At 53.2% G+C, this 27344-nt stretch overlaps 1 long non-coding RNA gene across 5 annotated transcripts in view; it reads left to right on the top strand.

The window, feature by feature from the left end:
* Window positions 1–1515: 1515 nt before the first annotated feature.
* The window catches only part of LOC115638716, a 122050-nt gene continuing 96221 nt past the window's right edge, over window positions 1516–27344 (top strand). Inside the window, exon 1 of one of the 5 annotated variants that reach the window (XR_003997511.1) lies at window positions 1516–2029. This is a non-coding gene — a long non-coding RNA (uncharacterized LOC115638716). Of the gene's footprint in view, window positions 2030–22445; window positions 22527–22845; window positions 23333–24734; window positions 24826–27094; window positions 27176–27344 lie in introns of those variants that run through there. The other 4 variants (XR_003997508.1, XR_003997507.1, XR_003997512.1 and 1 more) reach the window with 4 other exon arrangements.

Raw genomic sequence — 27344 nt, 5'->3', positions numbered from 1 at the left:
GCAGCAAGCAAGGGCCAGATCCTCAGCTGGTGTCAATCAGCATCACACCGAGCTATCCTCGTTGACATCAGGTGACCCACAGAATTTGCATCCTGTGGCTAGAGAGAACCCAAAGCTGAGCCCAGTGCATCACCTCACTCATTAGCCAGGGCATCCGGAGCCAGCAGAATGACAATATTCCAATGATTTCCAGAGCAACTAGTCTGACCCATTGCACACCGCAGGCCAGAGAACTCCAGGTGGTGACCCTTGAGCCTAATCTTGATATTGTGGTAGCACCTGGAGGCCACAGCCCTGCAGCGCTATAGAGCAGAAACAGGCCCTACTCCAAAATCTCCATAAATCTGCAGACAACAGGAGGATGCCGCACACAGGCAGGGGAGTGCACAGTAGCCAAGAGCTTATCCTGAGCAGGGGGGAGTGTTAAAACTGCAGAATTGCCAGACAAATCCCTGGGAGACTCAGATTTTATCAGTTATCTTAATTTTGGTCTTTGGGAGAAAGACCTCCAAGATGTCCAGCAGATTCCGATCGAGATGACTTGGTTTGTGGTGATCGTTGACTGGAAACCTATTTTGGTTTTTTGGGGTTTTTTTTTGGGGGGGGAATTAATTAAAATTGAAAAGGCAAAAAATTATTACACCTCTACCCTGATATAATGTGACCCAATATAACACGAATTTGGATATAATGTGGTAAAGCAGCACTGTGGGGGAGGCGGGGCTGCGCACTCCGATGGATCAAAGCAAGTTCGATATAACGCGGTTTCACCTATAACGTGGTACGATTTTTTGGCTCCCAAGGACAGCGTTATATCGGGGTAGAGGTGTACTTAGTTTTTGCAAAATGTGGATTTTCATTGAAAAACACCCTCCCCCTGCAGACTTAGTTTGTGACAACTGCATAGTCATGGGGGCGGGGGCGGTATTGGATTGGGGAGGTTGGAAGAACAAACCCATTTTGTTCCAAAGTTGTCATCTTTCATTACAACAAGTCAATGCCACGTTTTGATGGGCTCTAATCAGTGGCTCTGGTGTAACTAACTGGCACAAGATGTAGCAAACGGCTGGCGCATCAGGACCGGATGCTGCTGGTCCATGGGTGATGGGTATCAAACCCCAGACATGGTGCATTGTCCCTGCCCCCGCTCAGGTTTGTCTGGGTAGTTTTTCACTGCAGAGTTTACCTGGCTTCGGGCACTGGCTGGATGCCCAGGTTAACCGGGCTGGCTATGAGCAGCCACAGGCAGAGCTGCATGCCGCTCACACCCAAGTAACCATGCCCACGCTGGCCCGGCAGGAACCTTCATAGATTCCAAGGCCATTGTGATGGGCTAGTCTGACCTCCCTGGTCATGCGCCAGGATTTCTGGGGGCATATCCCACGGTTCTTAGTGTGCCAAGGCACCCCCCACGGGAGCTCTGATTGGAGGATCACCCGGCTCTGCTGATTGGTCCAGTTACGCTATTTAAGCCAGGAGGCAGAACAGGAAGCTAGTCCAAGCAGCAAGGTGGGTTCCCTTGGGACTGCAGTGCGCCCTGCTTACATCTGCCTCCAGCCCAGTTCCCACCTTGTTCCTGATCCGTTCTCAATCCTCGTCTCACCTCCAAACCTGTGACCAGTCCTGGCTCTGACCCTGATGCTGGCTCGACCCCTGGCTCTGGCGTTTGGTATCTGACCTCAGCGCTGACCCTCAGCTTTGATTCCTGATTCTGACTCTGGCTTGACCCCTGGCTCTGGTAACTGGCTGTTGACTCTGGTGCCGACCCTTGGCCTTTGTTCACCAACCTGGACACCTGCTCTGCCCACGAGGCCAGACTGTCCATGTCCCACTCCATAACACTTAGGCCCTCGCTAAGTCAAGCCATTCTAGGAGCTGTTTTGCAGCGTATCGTGGGAGGACTTGTCTGTTCAAACCGAGCTCTGGTGCTGAAGGGCTCTTAGCCTGCCATCACAGCAAACTCTAGTACCTCTGATGCTGCATGCACCTCACTCTGTTCCTTCCGGACGGCGCCAAGGCAGGGCTCCAGGTGAGGACAATGACGGGTTCCTGCTTTTGGCTGCACCACTGATGCAGCCGGACAGACAGAGGTGCAGACAGGGTGGAAGGCACAGCGGGACTTTGAATGCAGTGTGTCTGGGACACTGCTTTAATGCTAGCACCAGAATAACAGTGTTAGAAACAGTGCAGTGTATGTAGAGAGAGCGAGAGGGGCTGGCTAAACTTGTAATGCCGCTTTAAATCAATTAGTTAGCGGTAACCAGTGGCAGCCTAGCTAGAATGAATCACTAGCTGCATGTTTCAGTATTGGTCCTTGCTTGGAATATATCTTGGCTCGCAAGTTTGGATGGGGGAAGCGGGAGTCCCAGGAAGATGGCATGGCTTCTGTTACACTCAGGCAAGGCTGTGCATGCATGTCACAGGGCTAACCTCCCTCTGAATGTGAATTTGCCTAGAGAGAAAGTGTGTGTCCCATCAGCCAACTCCCCTGTCCCCTTCGCCAGCTAAGGGAGACCAGTGCAGCGTCTACTCCTCCTTATGTGTCATTGGCTAAGTTCTTAATGCAAAATCTTTATTCCCAGTGAGGCTGGAAGGGGCCCAGCAAATCTGGCTGGATTTTCACAGCCAGCTGCTGGCAGGGGAGATGGGCTCTGTTGATTTGCAAACTGCACTCATAATATTAATTGTGTATTAATGATCAGTGCTGTACCAGGCCCAGAGATGCAGCCCCTGCCCCAAGGGTACATTGGGAGGATAGAATGCAGAGACTCCAGCCAGGGCAGGCAGGCAAGAAAGAGCCACAAACTCTAGTTCAGTTCAAGTCCCTTCACTCAGGGCCGACTCTATCAACACAAAGCCATGCCAAACCCTTGGTACCAAGCGGCAGAGGCCTTTCCAGGAAGCTGGGTGGGGAAAAGGCACCCCCGTCTCACTGAGGCAGCATCTTCCCCTATGCTTTTCAACCCTGCATTGGTCAGCCGAGGGCTCGGCTTGGGGGGAGGGAAGTAGCTCCGTTTATGCCCTGTCCCAGATAACTTGGAGCATGTGCCTGGGAGCGCTGAGCGGCTGGGGAGCTGTAAATGAAGGAGACACAGCCGCCTGGTGCACTGGGCTGGAGAGATCATGGGGTGACCTGCAGGAGACGATGGAGGGCTGGGGCTTAGGCCTGCGAACGGAGCTGGAGGTGGAATAGGGGAGCTGGGAAGGCTCTCACACCTGATGCCAGGGGATGTGGCGTGGGGGGCACATGGGCAAGGCATGCTCGTTTTGGATGGGCTGGGGGGAGTGAGATGAGGAAACGGGGAGCCAGAGCAGTAGCCATGGCAGGCCCCAGCTTTGGGAGAGAATAAACACAGCTAAAGTGCAGCTGGCAACCAAGCCACCATCTCCATGGCAACTTGCTCGGATGTCTCCAGACGGGAGTCCCAGCCAGCCCGAGTGGGAGTGAGGGCACTGAGGTTGGGGAGAGGGCACATGTGACAGGAGCCCCAGCCCCCCAGGAGAAAGGGCAGCATCTTGATTCATTACAATCCTACCCCCTTGGAGGAGACAGACCTTTCTTCCCACCTGGAACGGGGATAACAGTGCGGCCCTACGCCCCCGGAGAAAAGCAAGTAAGCTGGTGAGGGGCTCAGATGTTATGGTGATTGGGGGCCAGACAAGGACCTGAGAGGTTGGCCACCAGAGGCTTCCTGTGCATTCCTTCACCATGTGTCAACCAGGCCCTGGCAGCCTTGCTCTGTAACGTGCCGAACACGAGATTAGCACGATCCAGTGCTGTAATATGTCCCTGTGTGAAGGGGCCTTCATGGCTTGAGATGAGACAGATTCTGCTTTTTATATCCTGTAATCAAAGGCAGTCGTCTGAGGGGAGGGGAAGGGCTGGGGCCGAGGGTCCTGGCCCATTGCTAATGTAGTTCTAATCACAGAGTTTTTTAAAAATAAGGTGCAGCGACGGCCCCAGCAAAGTGTCAGGGCTGCCCTTGGGAAAGCTCCTCCCTAGGCAGCAAGGGATGTACGAATGGTAGCAGCAAGCTGAGAAACCCAGGGAACAGGGGAAGAATAAGGCAGGAGACGGGGTGAATTGTGAGACACTGATTGAATAGCAATGACTGCATGATTTATGGTTTGTATTATTGCATGGTTCATTTGAATATATGCTAATCGGGCTTTTCTCCTCATTTTGTTTGTAAGATTTAAATTTGCTATGGCAACCTACTGGCATGGAATGAATGCCAGGAAATGTCAGAATGAGGTTAAGGCAGAGATGGCGCTGGAGCGGGAGCGGCGTGTGTGTGATGGGGGATATCCTTCCAGCCCAGACGAGGGGCAGGAAAATAAAACGCAACAGCACACAAAGTGTTGGGTGTTCCTGCCAGCAGCAGCATCTACCCAGAAAGCAATGCAAGGGGCATGGATCCTCCTGGCTTTCTTTAGGTAAATTAACATTCAGCTGTGTGAAACAGACCCTAACTCTACAATGATGTGTAATCACTGGGGGCTGCTGTGCTGCTAAACCCAGGAAAACTTCCCATTCCGGGTCCACGTGATGATGATCGGAGACTGTTGGCAGCATCTGGATCCTGCAATTTGCACGGTTCCCCAGGACGTTCATTGGCAGCTGGCTCCCACCATGTTTGAACTGAATTTCAGGCCACCTCCCTTCCAGGCTGGGTTTGCCCAAATGCTGGGAAACCAAAGACAGTTGTTTTCTCAGTGGCAGGGGCTTGTCTCCACGCAGGCTCAGGAAGGGCCCCGATCCGCTTCCTGCTTGACATCTACCCCAACGCTGCCATTCAGAGGCACTGGAACAAGGTGTACAGTGGGGGTGCTGGGAACCTGTAAACCTTGCATATGATGGAACCCACTTCTAGGCAGCACCCCCAGCACCCCTACTTCCAGCCCCTGTGCTACTATTGCCTCTTATGGGCTCAGGCTGTGGGGCCCATTAGGCCCCTAGTGAAGTAGCTAGGAAATCTGTGGGCCTGTGGAAGTCAATGGAGTGATGGGGGTTTAAAGAGGCATGTGAGGGGAATTGGACCCAGTGGCCGGATTGACTAAGATAGAGGTCGTGGGTTGAGCACCCTCCTCACATTGTCCCGTCACTTCCAGCTAAAAGGTGCTGCCTCCTGGGACAGGTGCCAGCAGGCCCATGCTCCTGGGCCTTGGTGTTGGCCTGGGAAGCTGGTTTGCAGGAGGCAGCCTCTGATTATGGCGGTGACCAAGTGCTCTGGCTGCTGTGCAACAGGGAAGCTGCTACAGGGAGATGGGGGCAGCGAAAGGGGGTGAGGCAATAGAGCGAGGGTCTGTGTTCCCTGAGCAAAGCCCTGTCCGTCTGCTGTGCCTAAGGAGGGGCAAAAGGGTCTTGCATCCCATGGTGGAAACTGTGCTGTCGGTGTAATCAACTCATGCACAAATCCCTCTCCAGGACCCCCACCTTCCCTGCCTCCCATGACTGCTTCTCCCATTAACCACCCCATATAGATGGCCAGATAGTGAGGCTGCAGCGGGGCTGTCCATCTGCACCAAGCTATTTCTCATCGGGTTTTGTGCTAGGACGCGGGATGGATGGACACACACCTGGGACTGACACACAGAACAGATGCACACCCTCACACTTCCTGCTGCCAAAGTCACACAATAGTGTGTTTGTGTGTCCAATATAAATCCTGCCTCAGTAGCATCTCCCCGCACAGTTGGTTGGGGAGTGTGTGGGGGTGGGAACCATCAGTTCTCAAAATAGGTAGCAGCTTTGTGGGGGTGAATGATACATTAAAGGCATCACTGGTGGACTTTTCTCAGAGAAAAGCCATAGGAAATGTTAGCACATGGGGGCGGGGTGTTACAGCTACACTTTCTTCTGCCCCAAAAACAATCCAGCCATGGCTGCAGAAGAAGGGTAAGAAGTGGAGACAAATCAGCCAGCCATTCAGCAATCGGAAATGCATCAGCTAATATCAGGAGAAACCCCCTTTCTCTGACACTACAGAGCAGGGATTTTCTAGAGAAGAAAAAAATAAAATACAGAAAATCAACCACAGAAAAATATTCTCAAGGAAGCAAAATGTTAAAATTCTGGGGCATGGCTTTCTGAGTCTGAAAAAGGGCCCAGCCACAGACACAACTGCCCCCTCTTTACAAAATAACCAGGAGCTGATGGAATTGTTCAAAATTATTAACAATCCCTTCTTCTTCCCCTCCCCCTGCAGACCTATTGTCATGTTAGTGGGGTTTGCCCTTGCCAAGCCTTGGGGGGATAGATTTGGACCTGGCTGGCACCTGTTCCAAAGAGTCGTACACCTGTGGGAGGAGGGAGGGGACAGATTCAGCTGGTGTGAATTGTCCTGGCTCCCTTGCAAACCCTGATTCTACTGAATGGGGGGCACCTGGATCGGCCAGGGAATGAACTTCTGGTTGTCGTTATGCAACTAAATTTGGTGTTTGTTTGGGAAGACATAGAAAGGTCAAGTGATTCCTGCAGAGCCTTCCACGTCAATATCTATCTCTGGGAAAATGCTAAGTGCAGGTGGGGATAGTGGGTCAGGGAGATGTGGGGATTTAAAGGAATTGTTTCATTTTCTGTGTCTCTTGTTAATTTCAGGATTAAGTTGGACAGCAGACTCATCTGATTGTCAGCGCTGGCTGCCTTGAGCTGTCCAGGCCCTGGTCTTTCTAAATGCAGCTTTAGAAATGACTTAGAATTTCCCATGGAAATATTTTAAAAGAATAAGTAAAGATCCCCCCCCTTTAAAAAGTTTCATTCCAAAACGACAAGTTTTAGCTGCCCAGTAAAACCATTTCCAAAATCTTTCCCCCTTTTTTTTTGTTTTATTTTCTGAAGCAAATACCGTAAACGAGTCAATTTCCCCTGGAAAGAGAGGGATTTAATCTTTCCTAAGTTCCATGACTGAGACGTTTCTATAATGTTTATATTCAGAACGTGCTTTTCCTCTGCTCGCCTCCTTTAGACACTTTGTCCTGTTCTGGTAACGTGCAGCACTTTGGTCCCTGGGCCAGGGAGCCGCGGGTTGAAGTCCCACACGAGGGCTTTGACTTACACCCAGCGCTGACATGGAAACGGAGCGCAGAGCGGGTGTGCGGCCGCACTGGTTGGTATCACGGAACCCCTTTGCCTGTTTCTGATGGTTGCTGTCGAGATGGATATGAAAGATGCTATTGGCATTTTGATTTAAAAAAATCTTGGTCTCTGTGCCAACAATCTTTTCCTTAATAAAACAAACGTGAATCATCTGAAATAAATAAAGAATGTTCCAACTTAGCCATTTCCCAGGAACTTTGCCTGGTATCTGAACAGACACCGCTCCCCTCCGCCTGGTATTTCAGCGACAACTGGGATGCAGCAGTTTCGTTTAAGAAACAAGCTGGGTTTGCTGGCAGACACCTGCATTCGGAGATAACGGGAAATATTCCGCAGAGCAATGTTCAGGTGGGGTTTTCTCCAGCGTCCTAGGAGATGAAATGTACAAACGGGTTGGTTTTTATTCTCTCCCAATAAACAAATACAAACCGCACAAGCCAGGCGGTGGGTGCAGAGAAATGGACGTGATCGTGTTTAAACTGAGGCTGTTTTAACGGGGAGCTGCATCCTGCGGCCCTCTGAGCTTGGGGCCCTGACCCCGAGCCTCAGGAAGGGAAGGCAGGGGGTGAATTTTGTATCTTTCAGTTTGTAGCGGAAATAAAGGATCCTGCCTCGGACCCAGCATGTGGGAGGGTTTGAAAATCCAGCCAAGCCAAGCTGGGAGCCCGGGGGGAAATGAGGCCGGTCCTTAAACGTGCGACTGGCCAAGTTGACTGCTCTGGTGGGTCGAGCTCCCTCTCCTACGAGGGCTGGGAGCTGGGCTGCGATCGGAGCCTTTTACTGTACATCCCTGGGAAGGGGCCCCCCTAGTCAGCATCAACTTCACTGTGGCTGTAGCGGACACGGAGCGAGGGCCCTTGTGAAGCCAGACACAATCTGCGGGCGGGGCCCTGCCAGCAGCGCTGGGTAAGGACAGTTCTGCGGCGGCTGCCTCTGGGGGGTTACGGAAATAATAATTAATAACCAGGAGGAAAACTCGCTTGTGATTTAAAGAAGGGACGTGCACGGCCAAGGTTTACTCCAGAACAAATAAACCTCGTCTTCTCCCTGGTGCTCAGAAGAGCTTGGGAAGCTCCAGGCTCGGGGAACACGTCGCTTCACCGCCCGGGGTTTGTGAGTATTTTCTTTTAAAAAAGGATCTTGTGACTTGCTGCTTCAGAGTGGGATGGAGCAACAAAGTCAAACTTGCTAACGCAATGAGCGGTGCATCGCCTGTAAAGCCATTTTCTTCGGCTACTTGCTACCCACAAAACTTGGCGTTACTTTGCTTACTGCGTGTTCGTTTATACTAGCTAGCTATCCCCCAGCCTTTTATCTACTCTGTCTGTCTGTCCGTCCCTGCACACCCCAACCAGCCTTCTCTCTAGCCCCATGCAGCCCCTCTGTCTATCCCCATACACCCTCCATCTATCTATCCCTCTGTCCCCATGCAGCCCCTCTGTCTGTCTGTCCCTACACACCCCACCCATCCATCTCTCTATCCCCATGCAGCCCCTCTGTCTATCCCCATACACCCTCCATCTATCTATCCCTCTGTCCCCATGCAGCCCCTCTGTCTGTCTGTCCCTACACACCCCACCCATCCATCTCTCTATCCCCATGCAGCCCCTCTGTCTATCCCCATACACCCTCCATCTATCCCTCTGTCCCCATGCAGCCCCTCTGTCTGTCTGTCCCTACACACCCCACCCATCCATCTCTCTCTCTAGCCCCATGCAGCCCCTCTGTCTGTCTGTCCCTAGACACCCCATCCATCCAGCCCTCTCTCTAGCCCCATGCAGCCCCTCTGTCTGTCTGTCCCTACACACCCCATCCATCCAGCCCTCTCTCTAGCCCCATGCAGCCACTCTGTCTGTCTGTCTAGCTAATCAAGGTGGTAACATGAGTAAAAACGACCTTTATATTAACTTGAAACTAACCCCAGCACATGATGCGCGGGGGAGGGGGGAATGAAAATGTTTCCCACTATTCCTCCTGTTAGTCCAAACTCAGGGCATGCATGGAGCCGGGTTTTGAGTTGCCTGGGCAGCTGCAGTTTCGCTTGCTGGTTTTTCTCCGGTATCGTGCGGCTTTAGCTGGTTGTCGAGTGTAACATCCATCCCCGCCTAGCAGGGGCAGGTGTAAAGCGCACGGCTTGCATCGGGCCTGCGGATCGCTTGGAGACAGCAATATCTTTTAGCAAATTGCCAGCCAACTGGGACGCGCTGTTTGGGCTCCTCCCAGGAAAGACTTCGGCCTGCGAGATTAAGCGTACTCTAAAATATGATCTTTGCCGAGTGCCATCTGTTTCTTTTTCTCTCTGGCTCCTTTCTTCTCTTTCGGTCTGGGTGCAATTCCAGAGGAGCCTCCTGCATTGGAAGACGTGTTTGAACTGTATCATTTCAATCTTTGCATGGTGGTAAGGCGGCCCTGGACTAGATCTAACAGCTGGTACTTTGTCTTGCGCTCGGAACGGTTTCATAGCTGCAAGGCGTGTGGATTTGTGTGACAATGACCAGCTCCCTGGAATATGACAGATCCTGAAGCCAGGTGGACCCATTGTTGTGAGGATTTGGGGGACACAATACCTTTGCCCTCTTTGATCTGTGCAGACCAGGTGTCTAATGTTCCCCAGCGTGCCCGGGATCCGCAGGTTGTAATGCCCCGCAGCTTAACGCGAATTGCTCAGTAGATCTACGCTTCCATGTAATCCCTCTCTCAGCCTTATTCGAGATCGCTGGTGAGGAAAGTCAGGGAACGCTGATCTGGATGGCTGCGTGTGTAGACCAGGCTAAACTGAGGGAGCCGAGTAGGTCATTTGATTGGGAAAAAATATTCTCTGAAGCAATTCAGAAACTGCTCTGATCTGCCCAGCTCTGACCTTCTTAATCTATGTAGCTGAGGGGATAAGCCGCTCAGTTTCCGCCATAGAACAGGTGTCGGACTGGCTTTAGTGGTTGAAAAGAAAGAAAGGTCTCAGTCGTTTCCTGGATGTGGAAATGCCTCCCCGGGGACAGCTGGTGCACACGAGGGGCGGAGACCAGCGTGGGGAAGGCTTGCGGCGGATCCTTGCAATGTGATCTGGGGAAAGAAGGGAGACTGAAATGACCCGGTGTAGAACCATTCCTCACTCCCGCCACAGGAGGCCCGGGGTCTGAGGGGAGTTCAGTGGAAAGGCTGGGGGGGGGGGGTGATGACCCCAGGTAACACCCCCCTTCAGGGAGGGTCCTGAGAGGGGTGCGTTGGTTTTTGCACGCCGTGTATCTATGGCAGGGGTCAGCCCGAAGCCCGCTGGACCCCCTTGGCTCCTGCCCAATCTGGGAAGTGTGTTGAGCTGCGCCCCGGTTTGTGGTAATTAGGCCCCCGGGACTCAACCCGAATGTCAGGCCAGGTGGGGAGTGAAGGCTCCTGGGCGAGTAAAACGGGGCGAGGTTGGGTAGTGGGAGATCCCAGAGGTTCTTCCATCGATCGCTAGTGGGATGGGGGCGGGGAGGCAAAGTCGCTAACGGTGACTTGCAGCGGGACTGCCTGGAACCTCTCGCCCCCCCCCCCCTCCGGAGCTCGCTCTCTTGACTCCCGAGCCCTTCTCCTGCGGGTAGATCGTGTCCAGGGTACGTTCTCCAGCTGCCTTTGCCGGGCCGGGATCTGGCCGCAGGCGGGCGTCGGTTTATTTTATATTAGAACAGGACTCGGAGGGGAGACCCGGGGATCTATCTGGTTCCTCGGGGTGGATCGGACCTACCAGCCGCCTCTGTCCTGGGCAAGGTGTTTTTCCTTCTCTAGTCCCTTGGTGAGAACAAACTAGTGGGTGCCCGACCCTCTGTGGGAGCCCACAACTGGTTTTCAAGTCTCGGCATCCAGGCAGGGGCCCCACCCTGTCCCGGGGACCTTCGGGGGCAGAGTTTTCACCCCAAAGATCAATGTGCTTCGCATGACGCATAGGAAGTGCTGGCACAGCCTGGTTCTTGGGAGCGGGGATTGATAATGATTTTATTTCCCTTTGGTTCTTTCTTCCAAACTCAGGACCAACGTAAAGATCACCGTGAAAACCCGCAGGCAGCGGGTTTAGCTGATAGCAAGATCACTTCTAAACGAAGTGTATTTACACCACGAGGACGTTTGTGGACATAAGGACACTGACTTCCTAAGGGTCTGGCTGCTGTCCATTGATACTCCGAACTGACTCCCAGATCCAGTCTGAAAAGGGAAGCGGGGCTGAGAGTTGATATGCGGAGCGCCAGGACCTGCGGGCCTATTAAATCGGTTTTAAAATATTAAAACAACCCAAAGTACAAAGTCCTCCTGGGGGCTCCACTGCGGGGGCTTGGGCCGTTCTCGCACACGAAACTGGCATAAGAGGCGGCCGTGCCCGCCGCTGACCAGCTCCGTGTAACGCGCGTGTAATTGGGCACGTGACTCCACCCCGATCTGCACAGAACAGGCGGGGGAAGGGGGGCTAAAATGCGGCTCAGCAGCTTATGGCGGCAACCAGGTCTGGGGCAAGTGTTAACTGTGCTTAGAGCAGGAGGTGGGAGCTCTCGGCAGGAGGAGGGAGCTGGCTGCCGACGGTGTCTCGGGCTGCAGACTATAAGGGGTTTAAAGGGGTGGAAAACAGCCTGCAGGTAGACGAGAATGTGCAGCCCCGTGCATAAGGGCTGGAGCTAGGGGGGCTGGTGCGAAGCGGTTTCCACCATATGCAGGGTTCACAGTTCGGTTCAAGGGCCCTCAGCACCCCCACTGTATCCATTGTTCCGGAGCCCAGGCCTGTGGGGTGTCCGCTCAGTGTTTGCAAAGCTGTTCGCTAACCCCCGTTAGCTCCAGTGACGACCTCCAGAGCGTGGGGTCGGAGGGAGCAGAGCCTCCCCGTGGCGAGCTAGAAGAGGGGGATGGAGCAGCTGAAGGAGAGGGAGTGTCCGAGTGGGGTGGGGGAGGTTCTCAGTCGAGCGTGAGGAGCTGGTGGGCCCAGGAACTAGGGGAAGGGCGAGGAGCAGCTTGCGGCTTGGGCTCTTCCTCCAAAACCATCTGCCGCCCCAGGTCTGGGATGGCACGATGGGGCGAAGGCCCAGGCGGGTTTGGGCCGCGGCGCCCCTCTGGGGGAAGGGAGCCTGGCTCTGCGCGGCCGAGACACGGAGGTCGGGTTACGAGTCTTCTCCAGGTTTGGGGCAGCTGAGTTTCCTTGCTGGGCCACGCCGCGCAGGGAGCGTGGAGTAAGCGGTGGTCGGTCCCGGCGGCGAGGGGGCCTATTCACTGGTTTCCGTAGAGTGAAAAAAAAAACCCAGCCCCCAATGCGAATCTTTCTTGGAGGAAAAAGGGAAAGAGCAAAGGCGTCGGCGAAGCCCCCTGAGCCAGCAAAGCGCCCGCCTGCTCCGTCCTTTGATCCCATGGTCCCAGGCCGCTAGAAGGGACCTGCGGAGATATCAGTTTAAGAGACTCCTACAGACCAACGGGCATCGGGTGTGTGGAGGCGCCTGCTGAATGCAGAGGCTGGGGGGAGCGGCTCCCAAGGGGGGGCTGGCTAAGGAGAGGGCATCGCCCTGCACTGGGTAACTCATTCTGGCTTGGCAGGAGGGAATGGCTGGTGCCCCTTTGCTAGGCCAGGCAATCAGTAATATCCCAAACTCCGCCACGAAATTGGGTGTTTTGCAGACGTGGGGATGATTTTTTGGTGAGCAGCAACTGAGTGTATTTAAGCTCTAAAGCCCCGCAGCTCCGATCTCTGCCATGACACAGCCCTGCTCCCCCCAATGTGTTATTTGGAATAAACCTTTGTCCCAGGATCTCGCCTAAAGTTCATAAAACGAGAAATAATGACAGGGCCCCTTTTTAATGACTGAATATGTGTGTTTCCAAGTCCTGACGTTAACCTGGAGAACCCCGCCAGGGCTTCGATGACATTAGGCTAGAGATATTGCGGGTTTCCTTAGTTCTGGCTTCTCTGCAAGCTTGTGGGTGTAGCTGCTGTGGGCAGCTTCGGAGAGGGATGATTTGCGATTGTTCCTCGCAGGGAATCGGGTCCCTTTTTGATTTGCTGTTCGCTGTAGGAATCGGTTCGGACAGTGGAACCGAGCCCTGGTTTGGCTGCAGGGAGGTGGCGGGTGACTCCACTCCGAGCCTGGCCCGGAATAGGAAGCAAACACGAGGCATTATCCCCAGCCAAGAGCCGCAGACACCAGCTGGGAACGATTTCGGTCTGGTTTCCTTTAGGGCGCGTTTCTGCTCTCGCAGATTTGGGGCGTCAAGGAACTTCCGCTAGAGAAGCGGATCTTCCTAAAACTGGTTAATTTCGGGCATACGGCGCCTGGATCCTATGTCCCACCTGCAAATTGCGGAGGAGGAAAACGATTTAAAATGGACATTTCGAGGAATAGGGGCGGGGAAGTGAGGGAGGGATCAAATGACGCTATTTCCCTGAGTGAAATGCCCTGATCTGTCCTTTCCACCGTCCTGTCCTCCGAGCTCAAGTCTTTCAACAGGCCAGTGACCGTCTGAGAGGAGGTTTCAATGTTTTGGGGAGAACACGTGGCTCATTTAAAAAACAAACCAGCTGATTCTGACAGATGTGACGGGCTCGCCCCAAGTTTCCAAGTGTTTCGCTTCAGGCCGGGGCAGCAGGGAAAGACTCGGGTCCTGGGCCCGCTCCCCAGGCCTGTCGGGTGTAATGTCCGCAGAACCAGGCGGAGGGGGGCTGATTGCTGAAGCAGCCCAGTTGATTACGGGGAGGAGGGGTCGAGGCGAGGCTGCCGGTTTCAAGTACCGATGCGCGAGGCACAGGGATCCACCAGGGTCACGTGCGGACCGAGGGGATCTGGCTCCAAACTCTCCAGCTCTGAATAAACGGAGCTGGCCCGCGAGAGCCAAGCCCCCTCCTCTGGGTCCTGCTCCAAGCAGCTTGTAAGTGTGTGTACGTACACACACACACGTGTCTCTGACCCTCGCGCCGCGCATGGTCCAGGCCCTTCCCCTCACCAGCCCGATTCCTTCCCATGGGAGGAGCGATCCCAGCGCTTTTCATTCCAGCTGGGGCGGGGGTTTTCTACGTTAAGAAATACTAGCTCCTGGCTGACTCCTCAAGGCCTTTGGCTGTGCTCAGGGTGGGTGGGGGCTGGGAACATTGTACAGTGCAGGGACTGGGAGCCATTGAACCAAACTGTACCCCCTGGGTATGATGGGATCCCCTTCAAGCCGGGAGTGCGGCGGCCCCCCGGCACCCCTAGTTCCAGCGCCTGTGCACTCTGTGCCCCACTGGGCGTCAGCTGAGCCTTTGGCACGGTGGGTCAGGAGCCTTGTTCTCCCAGAGCTGGGGACGCTTAGCGTGGGGGGCTTCCCTGCTCCGCCTTGGTCTCTGGTCACTTGGTCTGGGGTGGTATACCAGTGAGAAGGCTGCTGGCTGGCTGCTATCTGTGACCCGCCCCGCTCCCCCCCCCCGCGAGTGAAATCCGGCCCCGCGGAAGTCACTGGCCATCCCCCGTTGAGCTCTGCGGGGTCAGGATTCCACCTGGTGTTGGTTTGTTCCACCCAAGAATGAGCAGAATCCCAAGCAGCGGAGTGACTCCAGGAAGTCAATCCCCAATAAAAAACACAACCGGCGAGGCCTTAGTGTAGTGCTGGAGTGAAGGGGATTCTGCCTCCCCCCCCGCCCCGAGCCTGTCAATACCTGGAGGTCCCTACATCCCGGGGCCGGGCGGAAGGCAGGGCCCAGCCCGGTAGCTGACAGACCCTCCAGCTGTTCTCCCAGCGGTCAGCGGGGTCTTTTCCTCCTGTAGGTTTGCCGGACATTGGGAACCCCTCCATTGGCAATGCAGCTGGTATGCTGGGCTCTTACACACATACACTCTCCTCCTCTTTATTCAGATTTATGCCTCGACCCCCCCCTTCCCTCCTCTCTTTGTTGTTTTGCAAAAGCACTGAAATATTCATAACTAGTTGCAATGGAGATTTCTTTTTAATGAATTTTTCATCAAAACATTAACAGGGAGTCAAAATACACAAGCCATTTCCACCCGCCCCCGCCCCTCATCCTAGGAGGGAATTCAGTGGAAGAGGTGGGTTTAAAGAGGGGGGGGAGGGCATTTGTCACCCCCCCATCCTCCTTAAGTGGAGGGAAAGGAGGGATTTCGTGTCAGGGAGATGCTTGCTGGTTTCCGTGGCTCTGAGACAGATGTCAGAACCCACTTTGCCTGTCCCCTGCCTAATTCATCAATATTTCAAATCCTTAATACTGGATCGGGGAGGAGGGCGCGGTGAGGAGAGCCCTTTGTTGGGTAGAAAGCAGAGCCGAAGCGGCGGGGAAGTGGCTTTTCTTTGGGAAGGGAGCACAGGCCAATGACTCACTCCAGCACCCACCTTCCCCTGGCCAGGCCTAGGTGGGAGGCAAGAAGCCAAAAAAATAAGCTTTTCAAAAGGGGGGCGGGGGGATCTATCCTCCCTGGTCCCGAGCCCTGCACTATCTGTGTTTACAGGAAGCCCAGACCTCACCCTGGAGCTTGTCCTTTCAAAGATCAGCAAGGTTTTGCTCGCCTGATGAATTCCAACCCCCTGCTACACTAGCCAGAGAGGCGGTGCTGTTTATCGGCTGCAGGTTGAGAGTCCCGGGTCCCAAATCTCCCCCAGTGCAGCTCCGCTGTGCAGTAAGTAGCTCCCGGGGCTAAACCTAGTTTGGCTGCAAAAAGGGATTTCACCCCCGAAGATCGCTCTGCGGAAGAGTGAGATCATGTTGGGGCGGGGTGTGTGTGTAGGGGGGTCTTCGCTTGTGTTTTTAGAAAGTGCCATGCACTTAACATAAACAGTGCGAGGGACCGTTCACTGCTTCTTCTCAGCTACTAAACCAACCTTACCATGCCTGGAAGGGGGGGCGCTCGAATATTAACTATGCATAATAATCTTAGAGCATCACACAACAGCCCCTATCTTTGTTTCAGGGAAGGATGTGAGCATGCAGCCTCGGATAGAGAGGTGAGGGGAGCCAGGCTAGCAGATTCTCCTGAATGATGCACAGACTAGGGGGAGTTTACCCCTGGGGGTGGGGAACGATTTTACTCCTTTGCCTTTCAACATATCATCCGAGCGTTCTGCTAAATGTGGGGGAGGGGAGCATGATTTAACTACAGCACCCACGGGGGGGGGGATTCTACCTCTGCCCAGTCCCCCAAGCCCAAACCTCAGGGGCTGTAGAAATCAGTCTTTGGGGGTTGCTTTGCTTTTCACAGCTGTGGTATTGTCCTTACTACTGCAGGGGCGGGGGATTATCTGTGCCGCCTGCCGGCGTGGCTGTTTTCGACAGCGCTGTAGAACAGACCCGGGTTACTTTGGGTGCAGCTGCGAACCTGTTCCCGACCGAATCCCGGGGGGGGGGTGCTTTCTTGTCTGTTATATTAATTCCCCCTGCTCATACCGGGGGTCGGGGAGCCGGTGGCCTCGCGGGGCCTGTTCCAAGGACAAACCCTTCTGCCCAAGCCTGTTGTTGAACCTGCACTGACTTTGCGGGTCCTGAATAGCCCCGAGCGTCCACCTCGCTCACACGCCGGGCCAATATTCGTTAGCCAACGCCCGCAAAAGCAGAACTCATCAGGGAAGCAAAACCTTCAGCCTGCACGGGTGGGACCAGAGGAGTCTTTTGGGGAACGACCTGCGGGGGCAGCTCTCGGTTGAACTTGGCCGGTGGTGGGGGGCGGATTTTCACTCTGGGAACTCCGCGCTGCGTTCCCCAAGGGGCTTTCTCCGCGGAACCCGGCTCCTGGTCACCCTCTCCCGGCGTCACAGGGCAGCTCCTCGCCGAAAAGCTGCACACTCCGAATCAAAACTCAGCCCCCGGGCAGGAGGTCTGTGCCCCACAGAAATTGGACCAGCCCCCCCCCGAGTTAGAGGTTCGGCTGCCTTGGGCAGGATCCAAACGTGATTTGTTGAGACGCGCGCTCCGAACTTTCTGAAACGATAGAGCGTCGGGTGTGTTACAATGCCTGGATTGTGTGTGGTGCACACTTACCGATAGACCTGCCACCACAAACATATGTGTGTACATGTACTGGATCGCTTGTGTATCTTTGTATGTGTGTGTACCCATAGGTACACGCCACTAAACAGATACACGCGGGTGTCTGTAAAATCCATATCACGGGTGTATGCTAACGCGAGGGGATGTAGGTGCCACCCAATGCAGTACAACGTGTGGAGAACATAAACCAGAGTGAATTCAAGCAGAGACCAGGCCATTTCCTTTCCAAAAGAGAAATCTCTCCTTCATTCAAATACGTTGTGCGTGCGCCTGTACCCGAAAGATCGGCCTGAATTGTGTGTGTCTGGACGACGGGAGGGCGGTTGGAGTGTAACATTTTAAGGCCCCTGAATTCCGAGTCTATGTATCTTTCTTTTGCAAACGTTACAAACCTCTAGGAAACACCCCACTACCTGCGCCTGGCACCCTCCCCCCCGCAGGTAGCAGACTGGGTTCTCTTGTCTTGTAAATGCCTCCAGCCCCTGCAAGAATTCGCAGTGGATTTCCCAGCTTGGGCTGGGTTTTATTTTGTCCCTAAAGCCTGATGCTTTTCTCTTAGGACTGTGAGGTAAATTCAGCGGATTTTTAACTACGCTAGTTAACCCTTAAGAATCTCTCCCGTGTGAACGGTGAGGGTCGAAGGACCTTCGCATTTTATGTTGGGGGAAAGCCGAGCCAGGCAGGGAACCTTCAGCTCATCTGCTCTTTCTTTGGGTTAATCAAACATCCGAGGGGCAGAGCGAGCAACCTCCTTGGATTTTGTGGGACAGCCCCCCCCAAATAAATCCTAAACGCGATTTTGGTCCTAAACAGCGAAAAGGCACCGCGACCCAAATTACGTCGTGGCTAATTTCTGACACTAGGAATTACTGTTAGCAGCTACTAATCTGTGGGCCGTGTAGAGCCAAACCGGCCCGGCCAATGTTTAACCCAGGATACGTGGTTGGGGGCGGGGTGGGGGAAGGGTTCGCTGACAGGCGCAAGGTTAATGTTTAGCGGTATCTGCGGGAGGGGGCGGGCAGGTTAGCGTCCGGGCTCCAAGGGAGGGGGGCTGGGGTTGGAGCTGCACCTACTGTCTGCTTATAGAAATACCGTTTTTCTTAACACGTTCTCGCTGGTGTTTAACGAGCAGGGCCGTGTCCTGGTGCTGATCTGTTACTGTATGTAGCGGGATGCTGGGAACATCTGGGCGTGTGATCTCTGTGGGCAGCGCCTGGAGTCCGCATCCCTCGCGTAGCCACAAAACCGACTCGGGCTCCCTCCGAAATTTCTCCGAGTTCACATCTGAACCGGCTTCCTCGAGGCGTTTCATGGCCAGCTGCCTTCCCGGGCCGGGAAAGTTGGATCCAGCAAAGAGGAAGGTGTGTGTAAGATCGACATTTCTCCTGTCTCGATTTACACTCGGATTTGCCTCTCCTGTCTCCGCTCCCTTACAGTCTCCACTATGGGCCCTGCAAATCTCCTGCGGGGGGGGGGATCAGAGCGGGTTTAACAAATGGGGGATGAGCGGGGATGTTGCATCTATTTGGCCATTTTCCTTCCATTCATCTCTAAAACTGCCCTTTCTTGTCTCCGCTAATTGCCTAGCATCGTGCTGAGCTAAGTTCAAAATCAAACAGAAACACACCAGATCGCCGAATGAAACCCGCCCACCAGGTCCTTAGCACCCAATTGTCTGCCCCAGCGATGAGTATGACACAAATTCCCATGAACCCCCCGCCCCCAGTATGCTCTGCATTTCTGGCTCACAGCGCAACCCCGCACCCTCGCTAGCGGGCTATTCACACCAGCTGTGCTCTGGCCTCCCTCCCCGCGCAAGGCTCTTCTCCTTACAGGGGGCTCTGGAGCCAGTTCGGGCACTGCTGGGTGTGTGGAAAACAGCCCCAGGTCCCCTTGCACTGTTACAAACCAACCTTTCAATAATACAGCAACGTGAAAGCCGGGGAGCCTCCCTCCACACGCGGGTGTCCCAACATTGTAGCTGATTTAGAGCAAAGAAAATCTCCCGCGCGTGATGGAGCCTGCCCCAGTAAATACTGCAGGGCGGTCTGGGTGTTTCTGCTGCCTGCAGAAGAAAAGCGATTTCGGTTCTTCTAGTTCAGCAAGCCCCGTGTTTCCGTCCCCTGAACTCCAGTGCGCAAATCAAGTCCCTCTCCCTGCGCAGGACGAGCCCGGTGGTTTTTAACACTGTCTCACTGGGCTGCCCCAGTTTCTAACTCAACCCTTTGCAAACCAGCCCCACATTCCCCTGCTCTGCTGGTGAGGAGTTACTCAGCCAGGCAGAACCAGGCACAAGCGGACGTCAAGCTGGCCAGAAGTCCGTGCATATCCACAGATGCCTTAACCACCGCTCACCAGCCAGGCACCTTGTGCAGTGCACCCGCCTCTACTTCCAGCGAGCACCTTACCCCGGCCTGGGGCCAGCAGCCTGCAGCCAGAGTCAGCACAAGGCGAACGTGGCGTATCCACTTTTCAACCTGAAACTCTCTCTGCCTTTGACATGACACCCCCCGCCCCCCCAGCATGAAGGCTAGGGCATGTGGGGATCTCTCCGCTGGGAGTAGCTGCTTTGAAATCTCGTCCCTGGCGTGTTTACAGACATTAACGTTTGCAAAGAGGTTTCTATTTTCACGCCGCTTTCAATCTGTTTTGCTTTGTTAACGCTGGCCGGAGAGCTGCCCCCGCTGCCGGGGCTTTGGGGAAGAACCAGCTATTTTTCACTATGGATTTACAATCCCTGCGCACACTTGTGTAGATGCCTGAGAGCTGCCTTGGATGGAAAGTGCTTAAAACCCGGCAGGAGCGATGTTGATGCCCAGATTAAAACAAGCAAACGAAGCGTTGTTTAATCTGGTGGCCCCAGACTTCAGCTGAGTTGCAAAGAGAGACAATGCTTCGTTATGGGGGGAGGGGCGTGTCAGTTTCACTCTTCGGCTCGCCAGGTTCACGGGCTCTGGCACAGCGAGATTTGCAGGCACAATCCGCCTCCAGCAAACTGTTGCGAGTGGTCTCGGGCTCCAGCTGTGATTTTACAGCCCGAAGTCAGGTTCTAAACTTCAATCCGGTAACAAAAAATCGTCACCGGTTCAAAAATTGCTGTTTTTTGGGGGGGGGGGGCTGCTAAAAGAAAAGAGTAAATGTGTAACAGCGGGAGAGGACATGGAGATTGTTTTGCAAATCTTATCTTCCTGTAAAACCCAGGCTGTAGGTGGATGCATTCACACTCTACAAAAACACACGGAAATGAGCGGTGGGCGTACTCCCTTCTCCACGTGATTGATTTTCTGTCTCGCTGGAGTTCAGAAATATGAACCAGCACCCGTCAAAGGAAAACATCCCCCAGCTTAATTTCCAGGGGACAAGGTGACTGTTCCCCACAGGCTCCGAAGTCGACACACCAGTAACCATCGCACCGCAACAGCCACGTCCCTCTAAAAAGCGCCCGATATACCTGGTACCATAACCAGGGACTTCTTAGCATGGCACGAAGCCACTGAAATGCCGGTGGTAGCCCAGCCCAGCGCTACGCCGCACCTGAGTTCAGAACAGCTCCGGCCCCGTGGCGGGCTGAAAGGCAGCCCCCCCCCGTTCTAGCTGTTTTGATTTCTGAACCTGGCTTTAAAGCTGCCCTGGGAACCTGATCAGCCCCTATCGATCAGGAGCTGCGACTAACCCAAGGCTGAGCCATTCTTAGGAGACAGCCGGGCTTAGACCCCGTTTTGGGGGGGTGTATTTATTTATTGGTTGGTTGGTTGGTTTTACATTGACCGTCGGGGGTTACTGATTTACCACGCACTAGTATCTGAAGTCTCCACTTTTTAGAATTTTTCCTCTAGAAGATCAGACACGCAGCATCTCCTTGGCTTGACTCACCCCCCCCCCGCAAAAAAATTATTAAAATATGGATGCAGCTAACCTATCCTGCTCCGCAACGTCACGACGTCAGGCTTTACGTAGTAAAATATGGAGAAGAGGTGGGGGCATTTTCTCTCCTGCCTTTGCCTCCCATCTCCATTTCCAAAATGGAGAAAATGGATGTTTGGTAACATTCTTGTAACGGTGCCTGTGCGCGGAGCTGTCCTTTGCCTCCCCCAGGTCAATCTAGGCCGCTGCGAGACTCACCCCAAGGTCCCCATTTCCCTGCCAGAGGTATTGGGGCGGGGGGGGGGCAAGCAGACGTCTCTGTTTAACCCCACGTAACGACAACGTGACCAGCAAGACAGCTTCCAATGCCTCTTGGCAGCCCACTCCCGAGGCGAGAGCTGCGGCTGGATCTGTGTTCCCCGGGTGGATTGATTTGGTTTTTCTTCCTTCCAAGGCATCGGCCTGAGCTTCCTTTTTCTAACCTAGACCCCGGGAGGCTGGTTTTTCCCTTGCTCTCGGCTGAAGCTGTCATAGCTTTGACGGCAGCTGATGTGTGTGGTACTTAAGTCACTGAGGATGCAGATCTGGGGCGTGTAGGGGGTAAATACCCCCCTCCCACCCCTTTCAGCTTGTCCTTCTGGGTCGCTTTTTTCTCTCTCCTCGTCTCCTGCTCATCAATCCACTCGCTGGCTGATGCACCGTGAGAACTGCTGCACCGTCTGCCTTTGCGGGCAGCCTGAAAGTTACAGACACTCCTGGAGGGGGAGGCAGGGGAACCGAGCACTGCTCCCAGGGACCCCTTCCTCATTTAGCGGCACAGCCCAAGTTTTGAACTTGGAATAAAAGAGAGAGCGAGCCGGAAGAGCCACCCAAGCCCAGGCAGCTTTCAGAGCTGCTCATCTCCGCTTAGCAAGTTGTCTCCTAAATTAAAGGGACGCCGCAGATTCTCTGCCTGCGCGGCTGGGGGATTTTTTTCAGATTAAACTGGGGCCTCCTATGTGATTTCCTCTCCCCCCCCCCATGGAACTCAGTGTTAGGGGCGGGGGCGGCACCAAAGGCTTGAAAACAAAACCTCCCCGCAGCTCAGGCCGAGCTCGGAACAATGGACCCCAACTCACGGTGGACAATGAGCGCGGGGTCTGCTGATTGGAGTGCTGGACACGTTCACCGCAGCTCGGGCCGCTTGGGGGGACCGACCGCAGCGGAGTCCGGGCAGAGACGCTCCCTCCTCGCCTGGCGCTGGAGCTGTGAGAAAATGTGCCTGTGGGGGAGGGGCGTGGGGACATGGCCGCAAAGTTTAGGGAAGTGTCTTCCCCCCCACCGATCGCTTCCCTCTTCCCCACCCCCCATGGCTCCTCATCCAAGCAAACGCGACAAACAGCCCTGGGAGCTGAATGACTGGCCGGGCCCGGACCTTATAACCCGCCGCGTGTTCTCCTGCCCGACCCGCCGGAGCATTTCGCTACGAGCTTCAGGGGCTTTTCCCCAAGATTTTTCCTTTGGAAACCTTGTTCGAGCAATTGCAATTTGCGGGGAGGAGGAGGATCCCTCCCCTCCCCCTCTCTGGCTTGTATTAGTATTTTGAATCAACAAGTAAGTAACAATGTTTCACCTTTTGCATTTTCGGGATCCTGGCCAACTCCCCCTTGTCTCTGGAGGCTTCTACACGGGGTGCAGGGGGTGGTGGGAGGAGCTAACCGCTGGGGGGTTATCTGTATTTTTCTTAAAAAGCTCTGTCCTCCTCTTCTGCTTCTTTCAAGGGCTGGTACTTTTCTCTCTCCTCCCCCCTCCTTCTTTTTTTTTGTTTTTGAACGACCCGCCCTTCTCCAAAGCCTTCATTATTCCTTGCTATCAGAAGGCAAACTCCGTGCCCAAACGTTGGCGTGTGCAAGACGAACAGTTGTGTGATTGTTAAGGAGCCTGGGAAAATGTGCCTGGCGGTGTGAATAGGGGACTGCCATGACGCCAGTCGCTCTTGTTGAGAAGACTTCTGTTCGCTCAGACTCGATTGTTATGCTAATAACCGTCCCGCATGCTGTTGAACTTGATTTTGACTTCTTTTCTTCGGGGCTCCGCGTCTTCCCGGCCACTTGTTTGTGGGAAAATTTTCTCTGGGGCTACAGTGTGAAATTAATTAATCGAGGCCTTTCTCTGAGAAGGAGACACAAAAGGGGAGAGACGGGCACTCCGGCAAACTTACAAAAGCGACCCAGTTTTTATAACCTTGATGAGTTCCCAGGGAAGGAGCCCCCATCTCAGCGTGGTTACAGTAGGGAAGGTGGGGAGAGAGAGAGATTGAATTCTACGTGCTGCGGGGTGGGGGCAGCGGAATGTAAGTGTGTGCGGAGAGAGGAGCGTTGGAGGTCGGATTTCGGAATTCAGAGGCTGATGGGGATGAGGTTAGTAAACTGGATTTGGGATGGGCTGGATTTGGCTGCGGGCGTATTTTGTGTGTGTGTGTGTGTGTGTGTGTTTGCGCGCATCCTTCGGTCCGTTCTAATTCTCAGTGAAAAGCCTCCTGTCCTCCGCGCCAATATTGTTAACACTCCTAGCCCAAGAAACTTGGTTTTTAATACAGAGAGGGAGAAGCTTTGGGTTGGTTTAGAAACCCCAGGGGGCCAGGCTGGAGTATCCCGGGTCATCTTCGCATAGAAACACTCTGCCGCTGTACATCTCCTAGATGTCTAAGGCTTTGATTTTCTCAGCAGTATTTACTGATCAGAAAAATAGCTGTCCTGCAGCAGAGGGAAATATCCCGCCACAAGCTGGATTTGGTTGTTTGGGTTTCTGATTGTCTGAAGGATTAGGTGCACTGAATCTTTTAGGACCAGTTGGACTGTGTGTCCCGCGTGTGAAATACCGCTATCTGAACGCACTTGCTGGAGCGGGAGCCTATTGCTTTTGGGGGAAGTCGATCTTTTGCAAAGCATGCAGGCACCGGGAGAATATTTCTGCACAGAAGAGGCCAAAATACCCTCCTAGTCTTTGTTGCTAAAGGACCTTTTGGCTGATCAGCTGGGGGGTGGAGAGGAACCAGCCCACTCCTCCTGCTAGATATATAGTTTATGGCGAGATCTATATTTGCATTTTGGGGACATATTGGCTTAGGCTCTGACTGAAAACCTTTTAAACCTTTTTTTATACGCTGTTTCTGAATAAGTTGATCTGCACAGAGCCATTCGCGGAGAGTGATATTTTTAAAAAATGCAAATGCTAATCAGCAATAATGATAATTAATAATATACCAAGAGAAACGTGCTAAAATCTCTCTGGAGAGGTACCACATTTTAGCTTCAAATGAACTGATAGGACGTGTTATGTAAACCTGCCCGCAGCTTAGCAGAAGTATTAGCTGCCTCTGAGGAGAGAGATGCTGTGAGATCTGCTAGGTTTTTGGGAGCCTGACAAGGAAAACAATGTTCATCCTGGGTGTCTGGGTTATCTGTGTTATGTACAGTGGATCCTGTATGCCGCCCCGAATCCATTCACTCACTACTGACCCTGGAATTCTGCAGGGAGACGGAGGAGAAAATTACACCTCAGTGGTTTTCAGTCTGTATTTCTGTCTAGGAGGGTTATACAGAGATGTGTCATATAACAGGGAAAGGAAATACCGCGACACATGGCTCTATCCCCCACCTGCCTCCTCACTGGCTCGCAGGCCCCAGCATATTCCTGGTTTATTTAGTTATTTTCCCACGATTGTCATTTCACCTGGCGGTGATGCTGGGGCAAGTTCTATACATGGAATCTCAGGGCTCGTTTTATTTCTGCTTTTTAAATATCATTTCCCCGGCTTTACCTCCCGGAAAGTGGCGAGATTTCGGATCAGGAAACTCCTTGGCGGCACTGAATGAGATTCTAGCCGGCCTGGTGAAACGGACCTGATCTGGTGAGTGACTCTTCTGCTGCTGTGCTGGTTCTGAACCAAGTTCTGGGGCTTTCCTGGTGCAATTACGAAAGAATCTTTCATCCGGGCAAAGGGGGCTCTGGAGTGTTTTACCGCTAGTGGGATTTTGATACGTTTGGTAAATGGCACATTTATTTCCGTTGACAGTTGCCGATCTGCTGCTGTAACCACCGTGAGTTACCCCAGAGCTAATGGTTGGGTTTTTGGCTGGTTTTTGGTTTTCTTTTTTTTTTAAAAAACAACCCCAGTATTTAAACAAATGCTTTGCTTCTCTGGTGTTATAGCAGCTCCCTCTCCCCACCCCCCACCCCCCACCCCCATCTCTCTAGCTCCTTTTAGGTCAGCTCAGAAAGAGGGACCTCGCCCTTACATTTGCAGATCTGATCCAAAGGTAATTTTGGAATGGCGGGTCTCCTCCCAGGTGCATCCAGGCTGGGTGACTGTGTGTCTTATGCGTATCAGTAATAACACGTGCACAGCAGCCCACTGTACAACTCGCTGTGTGGGAAGGGTGAGACCCCTGCCCAAAGTGGTATCATTATTGAAGCAACTGAAAATGATTTAAAGGTTTCGAGGATTTTAAAACTACAGCAGTTCACTGATTCAAATTACCCGTAGGCAGCCCTAGTATTTGGTTACAGAAATGTCTTTTTTTTTTGTTTGCTATTTGATTCAAACACACCGGGCTATTGCATTTTTCTAAATATCCGTTAGACTAAACTGCAGTCCCAGTTTTTATAAAAAAGTCTTGTCTCCCTCTTTTATTCGGTTGATGTTGGCTCTAATTTATTAGCTGATTGGATACGTTACTTTTTGTGTGTGTGCTGTGTTTACACCACAGTCCAATATGGCTGCTGGATGAAGGTATTCTGCTTCAGAAGATGGTGCATTTTCTCTATCTATCTATCTATCTATCTATCTATCTATCTATCTATCTATCTATCTATCTATCTATCTATCTATCTATCTATCTATCTATTCCCATATAACACCCCCTATCTATCTATCTATCTATCTATCTATCTATCTATCTATCTATCTATCTATCTATCTATCTATCTATCTATCTATCTATCTATCTATCTATCTATCTATCTATCTTATGAAGTATATAGACACACACACACCAACCTGCTCATTTCAATGAAATAGATATGGATGCAGGAGAAATTATGCAGGTAAGTGTCAAAGAGGAAAGGTCACCTCTTGGCCCGAAGCTTGTGCTTGTCTGGATAAACATTTGCTTCATTGTTAATCATTTTTACAACTGCCTAAAAGCTGACTTAAAACTCAGACGAGTGAGCCAAGGGGTAGAGAGGACACGACTGGCTGTCAGGCAGCTCCATCGGGGAGAGAAGGAAAGGAACCTGACGCAGACAGGTTTGGGTTTGGGGGTTTTCAATCTTTCCGTGGTCCTCCCCATCCTGACCCGTCCCAATGGTTCAGAGCAAAGATTGCCATCCAGGCGGGGTTGTTTCTGCAGGTCCGTGTGAAGACAGAGCTGAGGACAGGCTGGGACTCCCAGTGGGATGCTGGGACAAGCGGTGGGGAGCTCGGCTGCAGAGCTCGCCCCGCGTTTAGGGTGTTTAAAGTCCTGGCGAAAGGATTTGAGGGGGAACAATTGGGGGTCCCCCCAAGGGTTCCCTACAGACTGTTCTCGGGCTCCAGTCACGTGTGGCAGCCCCGACATGCTGTGCAGACGGGAAATCTGATCGGGGCTGTACAATGGGGACTTCCTGCCGCAGCCCACGGGTAATACATGGGCAGAGCAGCCCATCAGGCGGTTCCGTCAGTGCAAAACAAAGGGCTGGGATTTGTTTTGAATGTAGCCCCCCCCCGCCCCCTCACACTTCCTCATTGTTGAGAAGTTTTCGGCGCTCCCCGCACGTGGCTCTTTGCCGGGCCGGGCCTCGTTTAAGCGGGGATCGGGCCTCTCACGGAATCCCCAAGCTGTCCCCAGACCCTTAAGCTTTTCGGGGGGATGTTTTGGGGCCGTGTCCGAGACAGACCTGGAAGGGAACTGGCAGGAGAGGAGGCAGGATGCCACGTGTGTGCGGCGGGTGTCTCTTTGTGAGACAAAGATCTTTAAAAATAATCACTCTGGGTTTTTTTCGTGGAGGTCCCCTGTTTTTCTCTCTCCCTGTCAAATAAATTCAGATCTAGGCAAGACGGGCGTGTATCAAGTGTGTGTGTGGGGGGAGATACAGGGAGCGAGATGCCTATTTTATCTTACCCCATGAAACTCTGGCACGCCAGGTTCAGGCTGTAGAGGCAGCTTTGACGCGGGTTTGTGTGTATCTAGGAGGCTAAGCGTGAGCCCTTCGCTTTGCAGGTAGGCTGCGAAAATCGGTGCGTTGCGATTTAAAACGGGGGCAGGGGAGGGTAAAAAGGAGAAAAAATACCGTTATGAATGTGGCCTGTTTCCATCTGGAATTGGATGGTAAATGCCAAACAGATCTTAGCTGCTTTACGGACCGTCCAGCCCGTGTGTGTGTGTAGCT

Source organism: Gopherus evgoodei, chromosome 22 (assembly GCF_007399415.2).
Source record: "Gopherus evgoodei ecotype Sinaloan lineage chromosome 22, rGopEvg1_v1.p, whole genome shotgun sequence".
Classification (NCBI taxonomy): domain Eukaryota; kingdom Metazoa; phylum Chordata; order Testudines; family Testudinidae; genus Gopherus; species Gopherus evgoodei.
Note: the sequence above shows the minus strand (reverse complement) of the source record. Positions and strands in the feature narration are given on the sequence as shown.